Source organism: Echinops telfairi, unplaced genomic scaffold (assembly GCF_000313985.2).
Source record: "Echinops telfairi isolate 266 unplaced genomic scaffold, ASM31398v2 ScPeMD7_3;HRSCAF=10, whole genome shotgun sequence".
Lineage (NCBI taxonomy): Eukaryota > Metazoa > Chordata > Mammalia > Afrosoricida > Tenrecidae > Echinops > Echinops telfairi.
Window position 1 is genome coordinate 15,926,009 of NW_022103899.1, and position 19,491 is coordinate 15,945,499.

Here is a 19,491-nt window from a genome sequence, read left to right on the forward strand (position 1 = left end):
GCTGGGGCGCTGCAGCCGGCGTGCCAGGCGAGCCGGCACTTCCGCAAACGTAATTGGAGTCGAGAAAACAAAGGCGCTGCCAGGGACCCTGGTCGGGCACCGGCGGCAGCTGCCAGGTGGTGGGGGGCGAGGGAGGCGGGCAGTGACCAGGCCCGGGCGGGCCCAGCGCCACCTGTGCCCTTGCCATAAACATCCCCCGGAGGGAGGGGGAGGCGAGCGGTTCCCGACGCCAGGCACCCCTGTGCCAGGGACATGGCCACTCGTGTGGCCGTGTGGCCAGAGGAGCTCATTGACGTCGTCTGCTCCCCTAGGTGATTGATTAAACGGAAACGAAACGGCTCTGCTCCACCTGCTATCTCGCTGTCAGAAATGCCCCACATCCCGCGTCTTCACTGCCCTCGGTCTATACCGCCTTGGAGCCGCCCAGGAGCTGAGGGTTGCGGGGGTTTCTGGTGCTCCTGAATCCTGTTTCCTCCCTTCACTGTCCCTCTAACTTAGCAGCACCGTGAAGAAATTCAAACCCAACTTCCTCTCTGGTCTGTGGGTGCCAGCAGGGGCAGATAGGTGATTAATTACCCATAAGGCCGGCACTCGGTGCAAGCCTCTCCCCCTCGCATTGACAGCCACATACATGTCCTTTCACCTATGAATATTTCATAAGCACCTCGCAGAGCTCCTGGAGCTTCAGAAACCTTGTCCGAGAGTCTTGGGGTGGGGGTGGGGAGTTGAAGTTCCAATCCAACCGGTGCCTAAATGGTCAGATGTCCTTGAGCAAGCGCCATCGTCCTGAGCCTATTTTTTTTTTCACTTATAACATGAGATGGGATGTATAAAATGGGATTAGATACATCGGGCCGAGTTTCCCCCTCCCCAAAGTTCTAAAAGCCAAATATTTTGTAGACATTGAACCTCCTCAATATAAATGGATGGAAAGATGGTGGCTACTGGTTGACCACCAATATTTAGTAAATTCGGATGGCTAGTTAGTAGGCCTCTGATGGGTAGAGTATCCTTTGCCCAAGCTCTGGTGGCCCTGGGCCAGGTAAGGGTGCATGCACCATTGAAGCTGCTTCGTTAGGTGGGAAATTTGGCTTTTGAGGCTTTATCCAACTGGCCCTTACTAGATGTGGAGGGTATGTTTAGTTATATAGTGGTAGTCAGATGGCTTTTGTATCTCACGAGCTGTAAATAAAACAGACTTGCTTAGGAGAAGGTAGGGCATTCCTAATGCGCTCTGTGCAAGACATTCTGGGGAAGTGGAGGGAGAGAGGGTCATATTTCAATAATACAGTAGAGCCAGGAAGCATGTTAACAGTGATTTACTTTTAAGGCACCTTTCTGTGTCTCTACAAATAAGGTAAATATGAAAAAGCGAAAGTAACGTCAGACATTGCATGCATCTTTATGGAGAAGGATGGTGGTGGTGCAGTTAGAGGCCATCATCAAACATCCTAGTAGTGAAAACCATGGACGTAGCAATGTGTCCATAGAAGAATGTATGTGAAGCCTAGGCTCAGCTCTAAATTCTGAACACATAAAGAGGTGACTGAGAAAAGCCACTCGAAATGTCTGTTTAACTCACCTTGCCTTCTGGCTAGGTTGTGCCTCTAACCTTCCCAAATTTCTCATTGTTTTTAATGAATAGACATTCATCAAGCATCTATTATAAATATGGAACTATTTTATATGATACATTGCCAGCACTAAAATGTGTTAGAATTAATGCCTGAAAGTTTGCTTTTATTTTGCAATAGTGCAATTCTTATTTTTCCCAAAGATTCTGGATTCATAGTCGTAGACTACTATATGATGTACAAGTATGTACTTACTTGAAGTAGCCTTTTCTAAAAAGATTTTTGGGTAGAAAAATTGTATGTGTGTATAAACCAGGGATTTACATAACTAGGCTTAAACATAACCTCAAACCATTTAAAGCACATTTTAAATTTGTCTTGATTTATTGATTTTACTACTGGACATTCTGTGCAAATCGTTTTTAAAGTATAACAAGCAATAATATGCGGAGGAGAATAGGTAAAGCCTTCAGGGTACAACTGCTTTCAATATCAACTTTTAAAAAATTCTTTGCTTTCTGCTGTGAAAAGTTAAGAAGTATAAGGTTCTACCATGTTACTTTCTTGGCAAAGAACGGACTTATATTCATGCGTATTCACAAAAGAAATTTGGCCATAGAGACAGTTACAATCGTGTGTTAATTCCTGGCTGTGGCTCCCCAGTTCTGCTGTGACCTGTGCTGGTACCGGTCAGGTTCAGCACCTCTGACTTCCTTTCCTCTTCAGTCCTATTAACTAAGAGGAGTATGAAGACACCATTTCAATGTCAATGTTCATAGATTTCCCAGCCTCCCCAATAATAGCAGTTGAACGTTGGGGGCGCCCTACCTGAGAAAATGCATGATAGAGCATTAATAAGAATTTTAAGAATAAATGAACATTTGTTAGAGAACTAAATTTATGATGGCATCGATCTGAAATTGAAAATGAGTAGCACTTCCCTGTGTGGCATATTATTTACTTGGGTCTTTCAAAGTCCTCTACAGTAACTACATGGGTTCCACAGGTTGAGACCATTGCCTGAGGGGAAGCAAGTAGCTGTTGATGTACCTCTGTGGCTTAGGGCAGGAGACGTGGGAAGGTGGGATCTCTAACCTCTGGGTGGGACTGCCTTAGTGAGGTCTGTTCCTCCTATTCCAGGTGCAACAGTAGGAAGTCCATTCACTTAAGAAGTATCCACTTTGTAATCCGTAGATCCTAAAAGTTTTGGTTTGGTAATTTGAAACCGTATGGGTTAAATGGGCGAGCACTTGTCTGGACATTGCATGATGTGGAATCACTGTGCAGAAAGTCCTTGTTCTCAGTCATCGCAAGCCTTACCAACACCAGAGGATGCTGCTGCTTAATTCTTACAAGGCATGAGGTAATCCATCCTGACCCTCAAGATGAGCCCTTCTTCCTAGGCCTGGAGGAGCTTCTGGTTGTGACATGCACTGGAGAGGAAAGCACATTCCTCTTTGGGATGTGGGAGTTTTATGCTGCGATCCCTCCCAGGCCTTGGCCGATGTTCCTCTTTCTCTGTATCCTTTCTGGTTTAAATAAGCTGTAGGCATTAGTAGTCCAATGCACTCTCTGAAATCAAGAACCCCCAGGGTCAGTGAAAGCCAGACGGGGCTGGCATCTGCCTGTTTGGCAGTCTGGAAGAAGTTATCCTTCTAATGTGTGAGCTTTGACCTAACTCTGGGAGGGTTAGGTCTGAGAAATGCTGCATGGGAAAAGATAGTATCCCTATAACTAGTGAGCTCGGACCCAGCTCTGGGTGGCTATGGTCCTAGGGAAAGTGTGCCACTTGGGTGCTTGGTGACAAGGATGGAGAGTGGGAAGGTGAGGACTGGATTCATTTGTACCCTTTGGGAGTCATGCTGCTCTCCTTACCACACAATTATCAATGAAGATGGGATTTGCCACGTGTTTAGTGCAGCCCCTATTGTCAGTGATAATAATTCATTTGGGAAAATGATTTCTAAGCTCCTAATTTGGAATGACTTTCTAATCATTTCTGACTTAATAATTTCCTGCTAAAGTATAATGAATATTGGAAAGGGCTGATCATTAGTTTGGTTGCCCTCTGAATCAGTAGTTCTCAACCTGTGGGTTGCGACCCCTTTGGGGGTTGAACAACCCTTTCACAGGGGTCGCCCAATTCATAACAGTAGCAAAATTACAATTATGAAGTAGCCACAAAAATTATTTTATGGTTGGGGTCACCACAGCACGAGGAACTGTCTCAAAGGGTCACCGCCTTAGGAAGGTTGAGAACCACTGCTCTAAATACAAGTAGCTACTGATCTTCGTTAGAGAGAAACGAATCTACAGGGTTTTGTTTTCACCACGCTTTGTGAGCCCACTGCCTTCCTTCTGGATAAATAAGTGCAGAATCTCTAAAGGAGATTCAATTACTTTCACTTCCTATCTTGAACATCTATTATTATTTTCTTGTTGGAAAACCTCACAAGATATAAATATCATTTACTTTTTTAAAAATGCTGTACTGTGAACTATTAGTCGTTTTTCCTGCTAGGCTTGTTTTAAGATGGGAAGTTTATTTGAGAGGTAGAAGAAATGAGGTCAGGGGCCCACCTCAAACTTATAAACTATGAGATATTGGCACAATGTTTAATCAAAAACCTAAGACAAATATACAGACATCTGCTTCCCCGATGGTGAGGTCCAAAGGATCTAAATGATTAAAAACAAACAAACAAACAAACAAGTATTGACATTCAACTATTTGTTTCTACATAGTGAAAGTAAAAATCCATTTGGTTAGTATTAATAAAGCCAACCTTAAAGGCCAGTGCCCCCATCTTTTAACAGGTGAAAACAATTAGTTCCTTCTACTCTTACCAGGCTGAAGGGAAATATAATACAGAGGATTTCTGTTCCTTTGTTTCACATATACTGTGTCTCAATTATGATTAAAATGTTCCTACAGGGGACTGTACTTTAAATGAATAGTTATTTTTGGTCTAGAGATGCTTAATTATTCTTCTAGTCCATAGTCCAATAATGAGCTTTATAGAGAGCTACTAAACACGAGTCTCTAGACAGGCATAAGAACATAAATTTATTCACTTTGGTGCATAAAACGCTAGTCTGGACTTAAGGGTAGAAGTGTTAAAGAATTATAGAACATTTAACAAGAATGATTGTGGAATGACTGCAAATTAAGGCCCATGGCCTTTAAAAAAATAGTTTTACTGGCATGTAATTCACATATCATAGTATTCAGTCAGTCAGTCATATTAAGAAGAGTTTTAAACTATCACCATAATCAATTTTAGAGTATTTTCTTCTTTCTTGTAGTTATTACTGTTGGCCTATTTTCCCACAAGCTCTCTTGCAATGACTAATTACTGTCTCTATTGATTTACATATTCTGAATTTTATATACAGAAGCAAATACAAAATAAAAACAAGAAACAAACAACCTCCTTCTAAAAAAAAAAATCCCAGCAAAAATGACAAAATAAAACAGGGAAAAATTTCAATCAGAAAGAAAGCAGAAAATATTAAAAACTGGAACACATTTAAAATGGGTCAAAAGGGAGATCAAATGACAAGGTGTTACGTTTTCACCTCACTACACCTGCCCTCTGGTAGCAAGGCTGTTCACACCCCCGGACTATGATCAGACCACTGGAGCCGTAATCCACGTGGGGAGCCTGCAAATGGATTTTGGGCTTCCACTGTCATCTATAGTCATCCGAGTGTTCATAATTTAAGCTCTGAGACCGTTCCCTCCTCCAGATTGAAATTTTATTGTTTATAGTCCTTGGATCACACGGGCTAGTGTGCTTCTTCCGTGTGGACTGAGTTAACACCTCACTTAGATGGCTGCTGTCTTTAAGATAGGCCTTTAAGACTCTAGATGTTATTTTCCTGATAGCCGAGCACAAGGGCCAGTGTCTTCATGAAATGTTATTCGGTGCGGTTGAATTGGTTCCTATTTGCATTGATCCAGTGCAACAGCAGAAGGAAACACTGCCTGGCCCTGTGTCACCTTCACAGTCTGCGCTTTGTTTGAACCCATTGCTGCAAACACGGTGAGTCCGTCTCGTTGAAGTCTTCTTCTTTTTCACTCGCCCTGTGTTCTAGTAAGCATGAGGTCCTTTTCTGGGAATTGTTCCTTCCTGATACCATCTAAAGCGCATAAGATGAAGTCTAGAAATCCTTGCCATCTCCCTTTTTTTCCTGTCTAAATATATTTCATTGAGTTTTGGTGAGAGTTTACATAGTAAATTAGGTTCCCATTAAACAATTTCTATACATATTGTTCAATAACATTGGTTACATATTTCACGTGATATCAACATATATGTTTTTTTAAGTGGTTTTCTTGATATAGTATTCACACACCATATACCTCCAGGGTTAAATCGCTTTTAAAATGAGTTGTGGGTACATAATCACAATCAGTTCTAGTGCTCCCTCCCCACTCCCATGCCATCTTCTAAGGATTCCATCTGTACTTCTTCTAAGACAGAGATGTTCATGCTTCTGGCCAAAGAAAACCCCTCAACTGCTCTGCCACCAAGTCAATGCGAATCATAGTGACCCTATCGGACAGGGTAAGTTTTCAAGGTGGTAACTGTTTATGGGAGCGGAAGTCCTGTCTTTCTCCTGCAGAGGAGCTGGTGGTTTCAAACTGCCAACCTTGTGGATTGCAGCTGAACTTGTAACCACTATGACACGAGGCATGTTCCGGCAATCTATGGCGTAGTCACAATTCCTTACCGACAACCTAACCCATGGATCGATTCTTCTTTGGTCTTCCTTCTTGATCGCTCGGCTTTCACGTGTTTGTGAGGCCATAGAAAATAGCATGGCCTGGGTCAGGTGAACCTTAGCCCTCAAAGTGGCATCTTGGCTTTTAAAAAAGTAACAGCACTTTAAAGAGATCTTTGGTAGCAGACCAGCCCAATGCAATAAATACATCATTTGAATTCTTGATTGATGTTACCATGGGTGTTGCCCATGGCTCCCAGTAAAATGATATTTCAGACCATTTCAGTCTTTCCCCCCTTATTCATCATGATGTTGTTTATTGGTCCAGTTGTGAGGATTTCTGTCTTCTTGACGTGGAAGGGTCGTCCATACTGAAGGCTGTAGTCTGATCTTCATCAGCAAGCCCTTGCTGTCTTCTTCACTGTTCATCAAGCAAGTGAAGTGCTTGGTCTTGAAACTAATTGCAAGTACTGCTATCCTGTGATGGTGTCACTTTAGAATAAACAGTACTTTATGAATTGTATCTAATGCAACCTTTTTTCAAAAATACCATTTTATTGGGCATTAGTACAGATATCATATCATTCCATAGTTGAATCACATCAAGTGGTATTGCACAATTGCTACCACAATCAGTTACCAAACAGTCTTTTCCTTCTTGAACTCCTTAACATCAATTTCATTTTACCTGCCCCCCTTCCTCCACTGATCCCCCAAGAAACCCATATTCTACTTTCTACCCTTTTAGGTTCATCAGTCCTGGGTTTCATATACTGAAAAACAGGAAAACATAACAAAAATTCAGTGACAAAATAAATCTGAGATAAGCCCCAATATGAACAAACAAAAAACAAAAAAACTACAGAATATGTTGCAAATCAGATCGGGCCTAATGTGCACCAGAGGGGGATCACCTGGCAAGGGTTTAACCATTTAAGTCAGGGTTGTCATTTTGATCTTCTACAGTCATCTCTCCAGTGCACTCTGTTTGGTAACCAGTTCTTCCCACTATTCCACTATGGATAGAGGGTGTGTTAGGCTGAGTTGACTAGAGAAAAAAATCCAGTGACACTCATATATGTATAAGAAAGCTCTTTAGATCAGGAAATAATTGTATATCAGGAAAACATTCCAGCCTAGTCCAACTCAAGTCCTTAAGTCCAATACTAGTCCATAAGAACTTCTTCGGACTCACCCAGCCACATGCAATGATGCAAAATGCAGGAAGATCACAGGCCGGTCGGTGAAAAGTCTTGTGGATCCAATGGTGGTGGAAGCACCACAGTGCTCTGGCAGGGCTCATCAACAGGAAGGTAAAAGCAGAGAGAGGGGGGTTTCCCAGGACCCTCCTTATGAGAAGGCCACACCCATAAGGAGGTACCATCAGGCTGTGACTTGATTGACAGGTTGAATACCACTCTTCAAGTTGACATGGAATTATGTAACAACTCAGAGGGAAATTACTGGAGGCTTATCTAATGCAACTTTTTTATAACATCTGAACTCAGAATAAACTTGCAGATTTTCTTGATTCCTTTACTGCTTTGGTGGTTCTCACACTTGAGGTCTTAATGGGTAATTTTATTGCTATTTTTTAATAGATATTTTCTATCCAACTACATTATAGCACAGGGTAGAACTCTGTATATTGCAGGTTGCGAAAGACTCTTCCCTGAATTAAAACTATAAGCAAATGTTCACGTTGCTTTTGAGTTTATAGCATTTTTCGACTTTACTTCATTTAAGCTCTGCTTCATTGAAGCCCTGCAACTCTATGTTTCTTGACTTGAGTTTGTGTTTTTATCCCAATTTTACAGATGACATGGAAACTCAGAGAGGTATTGAGTTACCAGACCAGAGGGAGGAACAAGCACCCCTCTCTACTGAACTCCCTCAAATTAATCTCTGCTAACATAAAATGTTAACAGATTTTTATACGCATAATACCATAAGGTATTGTTAAAAACAACTTTTATGGAACGCTTAAAGAGCGAAGGACAATATCTAATTAATGACATCCTCGTTCAAGGGGTTTATGATGTAGTTGGGTAGACAGGAAATATCTACCAAAAGATAATAATAAAATTACTCATAAGGCCTCAGGTGCGAGAACCACCTAAGTAGTAAAGGAGTCAAGAAAATATTACAAGTTTATTCTCTTTTCATATGTTATAAGAGGTTGCATTAGATGCAATTCATAAAGTACTGTTTGTTCTAAACTGATACCACAGGATATGAGTACTTGCAATTAGTGTCAAGACCTACGCACCGAAAGTTCAAAGGTTAGAAAGGCTTTAGTAGGGGTTGCAGTAGCCACCCTGCTCCTCTGTGTCTCACACTGGAGCCATGACGATCATTGTAAGTACTTGCTTGCCATTCCCCCTCCGACTGGATCCCTGCGGGAACTCGCCCTTTGATCTCAAAGCACACGGACAGAGTCTTAGCGTGTATCAGGCACTGTGCTTAGAACTCCACCCGCATTATGCTGAAAAACAAAGCCACAAACTGGAATTTGAATGCACCTCTTGATTAGGAGGAGCACAAGAACAAACGACACATGACCGCTGTCCCTGCATTGCGACATGTGAGAGAGGATGAGTCTGACCCTCTGTATTAGTCTAGGTTCTTTAGAGAAACAAATCCACAGCAATTCATGTATAAGAGAGTTTTATGTAAAGAAAGGGTGCATCACGAAAACATCCCAACCCAATGCTGCCCAAGCCCACAAGTCCAACATTAACCCAACACCAGTCCACAAAGTCCTCCACCTCACAAAACAGAGGCAATGATGCCTACTGCAGGAGGAAAGCTGAGTCAGTGAACGAATAAGCATCTCAGCACTAGCAGGGGTCTCCACACGGCTGCTCCAGCACCCAGGGCTGCATCGGGATAGGTCCATGTGGCTTCTCCTTGGGGATGTCTTGTAGGAAGTCAATCTTGCAAGCTGAAGCAGGGAACTGCTAAGGCAGCTGCACCCTGGTGCGACCATCACAAAGCAAGAGACCGAGAGCTAGAAAGGTGAGGCTCACCACCCATTTATCCCTCGGCCTTTCAATTAGCCCCACATGTGATTATCGGCCAGGTTGGCACAATTAACTAACTCACCCTCGGTGTGGCAGGGAGCAGGAGGTGGGCTCTCAGTGCCAACACGGAGTGTCCAGGCAAAAATCCTCATTCACCAAAGGCGGCTTATTTGAACTCGATCATTCTGCTGCTGTAGGCGCCAGCAAGGCCTCTAAGCTTTACCCAGAATCCTTCATTCCAGCACCAACTGGCCCTCTTCCCTCGCCACCCTGACCCCTTCCAGGCCTAGGTGAGCGGTCCCAAGCCTCCCTCACCCTCAGGAGCATGGGTGGGGCCAGGGCGCGGACGTGACGTCACATCACCAAAGCAAACAGTAGGGGTGCACTGGTGACTGAGGCTTGGAAATAAGCCTAACATTTTTACAGAACACAAGCTTCCTCCTCAAAGGACCCTTCCTTCCCTGGAGAGAAGAGGAAGCCCCTGACCGCTTAGCCTTGCTGGAAGGCTGAGGCACAAGGGATGCACGGGGCAGGTGTTTACTTGGGACGCGCGTGCGGAGTCACGCAGTAGGTAGGGATCCCGGAGTCCGCATATGCAAGCTGGAACCAGCCTCTGCCTTTGAACCTGGCCACCGTGCTGTGGCTGCCCGCACTCGGTACGAGTTAATTATCAGAAGGGAGGATGAGAAGATGACAGAGGGAAGGAAGAAGGAGAAGATGGGTGGGGTTGGGGAGCCTAACCCCCCAGAAACAATCCAGAACGACAGTGGCTGTGAACAGGGCAAGCTGACACTGCCGGTCTGTGCTCCACAGCCCCAACGAGGGGAGAGGCCCCAGGCCCCATCCTGAGGGACTGCTGACTAGACTGGATCTGCTGCTTCCTTGGCAGCGAGGGAGCAGGTGCGAACATGCCGCTGGTCCACCCAGGGCCTGCTCAGGACGCCCAACAGCGGGGCGAGGTTCCTGTCTCACTTGGCGTTGGGCGGTACAGGCTGCGCCCTTGGGAGAAACTCAGAAAGGTCTCTGCTGAAAGGCCCGTGGCTGCGTGGATGACTGCTACACGAAGCTGCCTGGGGTTACTGAACTCCTGGGTCCCAGGGTGTCTTGGTGAGGTGCCAGCCACCTGTCAGACTTGCAGTATGGGCTTCCACCAGGCCTGTGGTCCTGCAAGCTCGTCTGCCTGGGGAGGAGCAGGCCCAGGGCCGAGCAGGAGCGCTGGCACGATGCTTTTTAATCCTCACACTTACGCTAAGGTAAAAGTGTTATTTCCTTCTCCGTTTTGTCGATGGACTCCCTCGGTGATGCAGTCAGCTGCTAACCGAAAGGTTGAAGGCTTGAGTCAACCCGTGCTGCCAGTCTACGGTCTGCACAACCAGCCCCGCGCGAGCCTGATGGAGCCCGTTCTGCTCTGGCACGCACGAGGTCGGCATGAGTCAGAACTGATTTGACAATTTGGTTCTGTTTTTCGTTTGTGGTTGTTTTTGTCCTGTAGGTGGGGAGATGGAAGTTTAGGGAAGTTCATTGCTTTCACAAGGCTGCATAGCTAGTTAAAGACAGACTAGAATCTATCTCTGCAAGTCATTATCACACATTACTCAAGAGGCCTTCAGTAGTGTGTACACACCCACCGTACCCATTGCCCACCAGTTGTTTCCAGCTCCTGAGAATCCTATAAGACGGGGTAGAATTTCCCTGTAATGTTTCCAAGGCTATACTTTCAGAGAAGCTGAGAGGCTGTGAGTTCAAACCACTGACCTTTTAGCTAGCTGTCTGGTGCTTAGCATTGTGTATCCACTGAAAAACAAAATAAAACAAAACAAAAACACAAAAAAATCCACAACTCCCACAGCTATTGAATCGATTCCAATTGATAGCTACACTATAGGGCAGTTCGACCTGTAAGCTCCAGGCTTTTCTTAATCAATCCTTTTAATGCTCCTGTTTGGGGTTGGCCCTCTCCATCTTACAAGGGGGTACCCAAAAAAACCTGGAACTTTTTTTTCAAAGGTATGTATTTAATTTTTTTTAAACAAAACAACCTTATCACCTTCAAAGTACTCTCCATTACACTTAATACATTTGTCAAATCTGCTATTCCATTCTTGGAAGCATTTTTCAAACTCATCTGTTTGGGTGGCTGATAGCACCTTCCTCGTTTTTTTCTTCACCTCTTCTATGTCGTCAAAGCACTGTCCTTTCATGTGCCTGTCCATTTGTGGAAACAAACGAAGTCATAAGGAGCGAGGTCATCTGAGTAAGGTGAGTGAGGCAAGAGAGGGATGCTTTTTTTAGCCCCAAACTGGAGCACTGAGATGGCTGCGTGAGCAGGTGCATTGCCGTGGTGGCAAAATCAGCCCCTTGTCTGCCACACATCAAGTCGTTTTTGTCGCACACTGCTGTACAATTTTATCAGAACCTCTAAATAGAAAGCTTGATTAACAGTCTGACCTGGTGGAACCGACTCCGAATGCACTGCTTCCCTCACATCAGCAGAGCTTCTTCCCATTGTTTTTTGGATACCCCCTCATATATGATTCTCTCCAGCACTCACCCCAGAGGTTCCTACATCATCCTGCTTGCTCCTGTTCTGACATTTAGCATCGCTTCTTTCTTACAGGAGCCCGAGTGGTGTAGTGGTTACACACTGGACTGCTACCACGAAGTCAGCAGTTCAAAACCACCAGCCACTTGGAGGGAGAGAGATTAGGTTTTCTACTCCTGAAAAGAGTAACCATCTCAGAAAGCCATGAGGGGCAGTTCTTTGCCCTGTAGGGTTGGAATTGATTCGATGGCAGTGAGTTGTTGTTTTTTTTCTACCTTTCTCTTGTCACTGGGCTGCATCCGTGAACCATTGAGCATCATGCACACCTCCCAGCTAGTTGCTCTTGTTAGATGGCATCGGGTTGGCTCTGACCCATAGTGACCCGAAACACAACAGAAGGAAACACACACAGCCCCGCGCCACCTTCACAGTTATCCTGTGCCCGAGCCCATTGATGCAGCTACTGTGTCAGTCCATCTCCTTGAGGCCTTCCTCTTTTTTGATGCCTCTCCACTTTACCAAACACGGTATCCTTCTCCAGGGACCGGTCTCTCCTGACAATATGTCCAAAATGTGTCAGATGAAGTTTTGACATCCTTGCCTCTAAGGATCATGCTGGCCTTACCTCTTCCAATACAGATTGGTTTATCTTTTTAGTAGCTCATGGTACTTTCAATATTCTTCCCCAGAACTATGAATTAAATGCATGGATTCTTCTACGGTTTGAATGTTCAACTTTCTCATGCATATGATACAATGGAGAATATCATGGCTTGGGTCAGGCGTACCTCAGTCCTCAAAATATATTCTTCAATACTCTTCAATAAAGAGGTCTGTGCAGCAGAGTTACCTAATGCAATGTGTCTTTTAATCTCTTGACTGCTGCTTCCCTGAGCATTGATTGTGGATCCAAGTAAGACAAAATCCTTGACAACATCCACCTTTTCTCCACCGATCATGCTGTTACCAATGGGTCCAGTTGTGAGGATTTGGGTCTTCTTTACATTGAGCTGTAATCCACACTGAAGGCTACAATCCTTGATCTTCATCAGCAAGTGCTTCAGTTCCTCCTCACTTTAAGCAAGCAGGGTTGTGTCATCTGCATACCACAGGTTGTTAAGAAGCCTCCCTCCAATCTTGATGCTGCATCCTTCTTCATATAATCCAGCTTTTCTGATGATTTGCTCAGCATGTAGATTGAACAAGTATGGTGAGAGGATACAGCCCTGATGCACACCTTTCCTGATTTTAAAGCATGCAGTATTCCCACACAACTCTCTCTTGAGCCAAATACAGGTTCTATAGGAGCACGGTGAAGTGCTCTGGAATTCTCATTCTTCTCAAGGCTATCCATAGTATATTATGGCCCACACAATCAATGACTTTGCATAGTTGGTGAAATACAAGTAAACATCTTTCTGATATTTTCCGATTTGAGCCTAGATACACCTGACATCAGCAATGCTATCACTGGTTCCACATCCTCTTCTGAATCTGGCCTGCCCTTCAGGGAGCTCCCTGTCAATGTACGTCTGCAACCATTGTTGGATGATCGTAAGCAAAAGTTTACTTGTGTGCAATATCAATGATATCATTCTACAGTTTGAGCATTCTTTTGGGTTGACTTTCTTTGGAATGGGCACAAATAATAGATCTCTTCCAGTCAGTTAGCGAAGTAGCTGTCTTCCAAATTTCCTGGCATAGACTAGTGAGTACTTCTTCAGCTTCCAGTACTTCTTCAGTTTCCTGAAACATTTTAATGGGTATTCCATCAATTCCTGGAGCCCTGTTTTTAGCCAATGCATTCAGGGCAGTTTGAACTTCCTTTAGCACCAGTGGTTCTTGCTTTTATTCTTGCTCATATTCCAGCTAGTGGTTGGTGCTAAATATTTGCTGTATAGTTTTTTTCTAAAGTCTTTTAATTTTTAGTATCACTTTCTAACACAATATATCTTGCTCTCCTATCATCCCATCACCTTCTATTCAAGGCTTTTTGTACTCTATACCTGTCTGGTGACCTAATTTGTCCCCCCAGTAAGAACCTTCTAAGGCTCTCTTGCTGCCTTTTCCTTCCTCCAACTAAAGAGTTCCCACATTCGTCTTTGCCTAAGACAATTCCTATCCATTTCCAAGGCTCTATTTAAGTTCACTATTCTCTTGATGACCTCTGTCTGATGTGTGGGTTCTCTATTTTGAACTTTGGAAGTACCTCTTTGTCTGTATTATGTTTAGGCAGTAATCATTGCAATGCTATGTGGTTTTATCTTCATTTTTCTTTGACTGGTCCTTTAATGAATTTTATATTATTTAATATTTACATATTTGTGGGATTTTTGTGTGTGTATGGGGGGGGGGCAGAGGCAAGCCTTTGAGGCTCCAGGGCAAGTTGTCAGCCTCCCTGTCTAGCAGCTGTACAGTGCTTTGGAATATTGTTGTTGTTGTTAGGTGAGATCGAGTTGGCTCCAATTCATAGCAACTCTATGTACAACAGGACAAAACACTGCCGGGTCCTGCATCATCCTCACAATGGTTCTTATGTTTGAGCCCATTGGTACAGCCACTGTGTCAATGCATCTTATGAAGCCTTCCTCTTTGTCACTGCTGCTCCACTTTGCCAAGCATGATGTCCTTCTCTAGAGACTACTCTCTCCTGATAACATGTCTCGAAGGAGAATTCTCGCTGTATTTCTCCCAAGACAGAGTTGTGTGTTCTTTAGGCAATCCACAGTATTTTGAATATTCTTCACCAGCACCATAACTCAAATGCATGTATTCTTCAGTCTTTCTTACTCGCTATCAAAGTTTCATATGCGTATGAAGTCATTGAAAGAGCTGCGGTCTGAAACCACCAGCTGTTCTGTGGGATGAAGCTAGGGCTGTCTGGTCCCATAAAGAGTTTCCGTTTTGGAAACTCACAGGGACAGTTCTGCCCAGGCCCACAGAATCACTAGGAGTTGGAATCGTCTTGATAGCAGCGAGTCAGTCTGAGTCTCGCAGTGAGTTGCAATCCATACTGAAGGCTTAAGTCCCCGATCTTCATCCGCAAGCACTTCAAGTCCTCACTTTCAGCCAGCAAAGTTATGTCATCTGCATATCGCAGGTTGTTAATAAGCCTTCCTCCAATCCTGATGTCACATTCTTCTACATATAATCCAGCTTCTCTGATGATTTGCTCAGGATACAAATTAAATAAGCAGGTGGGAGGATACCACCCAATGCACACCTTTCCTGATTTAAAACCATGCAGTATTCCCTGCTCTCTCGATCCATCCCCAGGTTCTGCATGAGCACAGTAAAGTGGGCTGGGATTCCCACGCTTCTCAAGGCTACCCATCGTTTATGACGGTCCACACAGTTGAGATGTAGGAGCTGCTAAAAGAACAGGTTCTGGTACCAGGCTTCCTTGAGTCATTCTTTACCTTGTCTGTGCTTCACTTTCTTCATTTGTCAAGTGTGGAAAATAACCACACCCACCACAAAAAGCATCGTGAGAATTAAATGAGTGAATCCCTGCGAAGCTCAGAGTGTTATTTAAATGTATCGCTGTTACAAAAATAATCATAGATCCCACAAGACCTGTCTTAAAATATAAATGCCTTGTCAACATGAAGCAACTATGGGTAGGCATTAACTTTTTGTATGGATTGGTGTGCTACCTAGCAGAAGCAGAAACCTTTCCTGGGAGCCTGGAAATACCACTAAGGAGGCTCGGGCAGCGGTTCTGGGAGGAGTTTCAATGCAAGTCAAATGCATTTGGTCGCAGCAGTGGGGAGCCAGTGGGGAGCCTAGAATGCCACAGGAGCCCTATTGGAAACTGGGGAATCAGCTGTGCTGGCAGGACCTGGCCATTTTGGCTCTCTCACAATTTGGATTTGGCTTAGGCGCAGTCATAAAGAAGCCATGTCAAAATGCCCCAAAAGGAAGAGGAAGATTCCAAAATAGACATTCTCCTTTGTACATGTTAATGCCTTTGCAGCACGAATGACTCGAATCAACCATCCTCGTCATTCTTCTTCGTGGTATTGGAGTGTTGTTTAGCAGATGTGGAAGCAATCGTTGCAGAAAGATCTGTTCAAACTGACCGTGGGTGCTGTGTCTCTGCAGAAAGCTCTATTCTGAATATCCACGGCATATTCAAGTGTAGTGATTGAATACCAGGAATCTTGAGTCTGTCTTAAAGGAGCTCTGGTGGTACTTCTGGTGGTTAGGCATTCAGCTACTAACTGTAAAGTCAGAGGTTCAACTCCACCAACCGGTTGCTCCTTGGGAGAAAGATGAGGCTATTTCCTCTTGTAAAGGTTTATAGTCTCAGAAATTCTACATTGGGTCCATATGCATTGGAATTGACTCAGAAGCAGTGGGTAAGCCTTGTCTTAGATGACCTGCTGTATATCTGTGCTCATAGAAATGTGTGCTGCTAGCTGCAATACTGCTCTGCTGCAGTGTCCAAAGGCACAGAGGATGGTCAATAACTGCTGGAAACAGAGCTAACCCTGAAGGGTCCAGCACATTCCTCATTTTGTAGCAGCATTGAGTTACAGTGGTGCGAAGCAGAGTGCCCTTCTGTGTCATCCAGAGGTGGTTCCATCCTGGCCACTGAATTCTAGCACTCAGTACCATCCTGTTTGTAAACCTGATCTTTGACAGTTACTATGACAAATGATAGAATCAGGTCTAATTCCCCCCCCCCCCCAAATTTGAAGCCATTTTCATTCTCTTAGGTCATATATTTGTGAATCACATGGTATCTATCTGAGCAGTATTAATTTAAATATTTAATGAAGAAAGCTATCCATTTTAACAAGAACGATTTCATCTCCTCTCATAATAATTCAGACATACCTGCTATTTGAGTGACTCGGTTTAGGTATTGGTAGATGTAGACTGTCCAGGTTATAAGAAGACTGTGTTATATTTTCAGTCATGGTGTTGATTGCTGTCATTAGAGAGTGGAGGTGAGATAAGATTTTGTTTTTTCCAATAAGACAAACAAAAGCGTTCCTAATCCAATCAGGTTCACTGCAGGATTGTAGCTGAGATGGTTTCTGAGAGCCATTCATGAACCCCTCCTCTAAAGTATAATTTGAAATGTTTTTGTTTCTGCTCTCTCTCTCTCTCTCCTTTTTTAAAAAAGGCTATTTGGAGTCAAAAGCATAAAACAAATGCTATCTGTGGTGGGCCACCGAATAAGCTAAGATCTCTCATCCCTGTGCAAACAGGGTAAGGACCTCCACGAGCACACACATCTTTTCATTGCTCCTTGCACTCGCTCTTCCAGTGTTAGGGCCAATCAAACCTACTCCACTTCAACCAAAGCATGCCCTATATGTATTTAGCACATATTTTAATTTTTGCCTTCAAAGAACAGGGATGCTTTTGTTGTTGTTTTGTTGATTGCTTTTTCTCCCCATGGATGGCTATAATTATGCAATATTTCAATTACTATAAAAGTCTAAATATGAACTGGAAATAGAGCCTATAACAATATCCTGAGTTAAACAAAAAAGCTTTTATTTCTATTTTTAGATTTTAAATGCCTATAAAAGTTACTGAGTGTGACATTTTAATAAAAAGTACTGGCTGTTACCTTTCAGGAGCATTTCCTTCATTACTTTGAAAATGATTTAACATCTGCACTCATGTAACAAAGAACCTTGCATATGCTTATGATGATAAAAAAAAACAAGTGAAAGGGAGAGTAAAGAATGGCTGTCGAGAAAGTCGCTTATCAAGGTTTAGTTAATGTTATCATGCAAGATATTTTGCAGCTTTGACTGAGCATTTGAACATCAGTTCTTCATCCTCACTTTTCACAATTCAGGGAATAATGATCGTTCAGGACTTTTGAGCCCTTTTTATGACTTACTTGGTAAGGACTTCCTGGTTGATTTATGGAAGATAATTAAATAAAGACTATTATAAGGCACCTGATTAGAATTCATGCAGTTGGACATTCTGTACAATTCTGAGAAGTGTTTTCAGCCTGTGATAGAGGAGTACTATAAGCTGGTGTGATTCTTTGTCCTTCACAGAAGACTTAGTCTGCCGATAATCAAAATACTGGAAAAATAATGTAATTTAAGATTTAGTTTGCTGAAAATTCAAAATGTAACAGCCCCCTCCCTTGCAGTAAAAATTCCTTTTAAGCTACATAATCAGGGATATCCTGGCTCAGGAAGGAGGCCAGCAAGACCAGTTAGATAAGTGGCCAGGCAAGATGCATCCCTGGTCAGAGGCCTCAGGGGCGGTGGTCTAGACAGGCATGGCAGCATCACCTCAGTCCAGATACAAAGGGCATCTCAAGCTTTAGGGGACGGTAGTGTAATAGCCCCTGGAGAAATGTAGATATAGATCATTTCCTAATGATCAATGCAAAACCTGCCTTTCTAGAGAATTAATTGTATTTGTTGTGAAAACCTGTTAATCTCTTCCTGTAATCATTGTAAAAAAAACAACCCCGGTTCTTGTCACATACTTTAAGAGATATTATCTTGCAGGGTGAGGACTGAACTCTGAAACACCACGGAGGAGAAACCTGGTCGTTTTTCTTCCACAAGCGCTTACAGGAATAGACTTAGGATTTCTCAAATCACCCTGGTCTCTGTTTTGGCTAATACGGTGACAGGCTTGCATCCAGCAACAGTAACTCATATGATTGTATATATACATATATATTGAGTGGAGTCTCAATTTAAAAAATTAGAATTATACATACAAAAATTTTTTTAAAATGAGTGAGTTTGCAAGGTTTTAAAACAGACAGACTTTTGCCATACCCTTCATTCCCCACACCCCGGGCCACCATTTCCTCTGCCATGAGACGACTACTGTAAAATTGATTCCAAAGGAAAGTTATTTGTGCTTTTAGGGGTAAGGGGGTGACAAATGGAACCAGGACTTTGTCTACACTGTTGAGTTGTAGAGGTGAGGGCAGTAATGAAGAAGAAAAATGTAGCACATTCAAGGAAATCTTTCATAGGTGGACAAGATAAGATTGGATTTTGCTTCTTCAGGCTTTCTGTGGGAGAAAAAGTTTCTCCTTCCATTAAGAAATTCACAAATATTTAAAAAGCTTATAGTTATGTTAACATCTGAATTTGGGAGAAAAAGGTAAATTGACTTCTTTAATAAGTTGCGTTTCTTTCACTCTCTAGCAACTTTGTACAAACTAATACTGTATATTCTCGTGTATAAGCTGAGTTTTTCCGGCACAGTTTTAATGCAGTTTTTGTGGTAAATTAGGGGCCTCCGCTGATATATGGGTCGGCTCATACTCTAGTATATACGGTAAGTATTTGTGAGCATGTTTCTAGGAGATTTTCAGAAGGTTACTCTTCATCTTGGGAAGAGAGAGAACAGGATATATTCAAAGGGTGACAAATAATGTCATTCATACCTGGCAGAATAAATGAAAAGAATGAAAAATTAGTATAATGCACATACCTCTTACAGTTCAGAATGTATTTAGTGATACTGTATACTATGAATCTGTATATTATAAATATGAACTGTATAAATATACAAAATAATGCATTATATTGAGTAAATTTGCTGCACAAGACCTCTTTAAAGTATTGAAAAGTTAGATATTAATTATTGAAAGTTAGATATTAATTGAACAAGG

At 43.0% G+C, this 19,491-nt stretch overlaps 1 protein-coding gene across 2 annotated transcripts in view; it reads left to right on the plus strand.

The window, feature by feature from the left end:
* The first annotated feature begins 6,125 nt into the window (after window positions 1-6,125).
* MFSD6 (major facilitator superfamily domain containing 6) overlaps window positions 6,126-19,491 on the plus strand; it is a 68,289-nt gene continuing 54,923 nt past the window's right edge. For both annotated transcript variants that reach the window (XM_004701495.2, XM_045295930.1), the window contains exon 1: window positions 6,126-6,145. The gene's annotated coding sequence lies outside the window, so the exon portion shown is untranslated. The remainder of the gene's footprint in view (window positions 6,146-19,491) is intronic.